We start from the raw sequence: 1,637 nt of genomic DNA on the forward strand, positions 1-1,637 counted from the left end.
AACCAATTACATACAAAGAGGAGAAATCGCTTGTCGACATTGAGGATGAACTCACTGGTGTACATTATGTACAATAGGAGACTTAGAGATAGAAATTTGAAGAAAAAAGGATTAATGGATGATGAAGATCCTTTGCTTTGCGATGATGTGGCATCTGATGATGAGTGGTTTGTAGATGATGAAGTTGAAGTGATGCCGTCTGAATTACAAGATGAAGATTTAAATGTTGATTTCTTTGATGGTCTTAAAGCATCCACATCCACCACAACTCAAGAACAAATCAAAAAAGGTATATAAATAATATAGTTTTCTTTTCTTAAACTTTTATTAATGTATTACACTATTATTCATTATGATATTGTTCAAAAATATTTACTATTTAGGGAAGAGGAAGATAACTAATAATGAGAAAGAAGAAGCTGATTGGGAGATATTGGACTCTATAGGAGAGGGGGAAGAGGAGAGAGCAACTCATCATAATGATGATTCAAATGAAGACCCCCTTAGTGACGACTGATGAGTGATGATAATGCTAATGACTAGTGAGTTCCTAACTTCTTATGTGATATGTTAATGTTATTGCTATTTATCTTGTGCATTTTTATGTTTTATATATTATTTACTCATTAGTATATACAAAATTTATTATTTTATGTTTACGCAATTTTTTTATTTTGAGGCTTACGCCTCAAATCGCCTTGAGGCTTACGCCTCGCCTCACGAACGAAAAACGCCTCAATACCCGAATACGCAATTTTAAACCTTGGTTTCATGTGGGTTGATTTTGGTAGATTGTGGGCTTTAAGAAGTGGAGTTTGGGTTACTGTTTGGGCCTTATAGATATGCTGGTTTCAGGTGTGCTTTGAAGAGGTTGTATTGGGATGGTTTAAAGACAGTTTTGTCACAGATTTTAGGTCTTTGGAGAGGGCAAAATGGGCTGTAGCCACTTGAGCGAGTGATGAGCTTTTTTTTTTACATGATTGGGAAGAAGGAACAGTGAAGGCAACAAGATCTCACGTGGGAGGGTCAGAACCTGTCCTTTGTCTTCTTCCTTCACATAAAATGGACAAGACAGATTTACATAAAAAAAAAGCTGCAGATTCGGTGGTCTATGAAAAACACAAGTTTGAGAACGTGATTCACATGCCAGACTTTTCGAATGAATACAGAGCTCTATTATTTAATGCTTAGAGGCAGACTTCAGTTCTGAGGAAGTGCGAGCTGCTAGTTGCTTGAGGTCGCCTGAGATTTTGAGGAGAGTTATGGAGGGACGGGCTGCTATTTGAGGAAATCGTGTGGAGTAGAGGTCCGGACAACTTGTGATTTGGAAAGAACTCGGCGCTTCCAGGCGAGTAACGAACCGAGAAAGAAAGAAACGGGACCCTGCCTTGCTGTGTAAGACAGTGGCCGTGAAATCTGGCTCTTTGACGAGTAAGGAGGTTGGTTGGAACTTCTTTGAGTGGGGTTGGCGGGTCAAAAGCTGGAGGCAGAAGAGCTTGTGTGCTGAAGGGAACGGATGTTGTAGACGCTCGAGAGTCTCCCCTTAAAAGAGAATTGACATGCCTTTCTTATTTGCACTCGTCTCAATAATACGATTTGATCGAGGTGAAGGCAGCGAGATTTGAGGGATTCAAAAT

At 39.3% G+C, this 1,637-nt stretch overlaps 1 long non-coding RNA gene across 1 annotated transcript; it reads left to right on the plus strand.

The window, feature by feature from the left end:
- The first annotated feature begins 229 nt into the window (after positions 1-229).
- On the plus strand, positions 230-1,091 carry LOC114579562. The gene is made up of 2 exons (XR_003700601.1): positions 230-289; positions 384-1,091. It is a non-coding gene; the product is annotated as an uncharacterized LOC114579562 (long non-coding RNA).
- The last annotated feature ends 546 nt before the right edge of the window (positions 1,092-1,637 follow it).

This window comes from Dendrobium catenatum, unplaced genomic scaffold, assembly GCF_001605985.2.
Source record: "Dendrobium catenatum unplaced genomic scaffold, ASM160598v2 fragScaff_scaffold_54, whole genome shotgun sequence".
NCBI lineage: Eukaryota > Viridiplantae > Streptophyta > Magnoliopsida > Asparagales > Orchidaceae > Dendrobium > Dendrobium catenatum.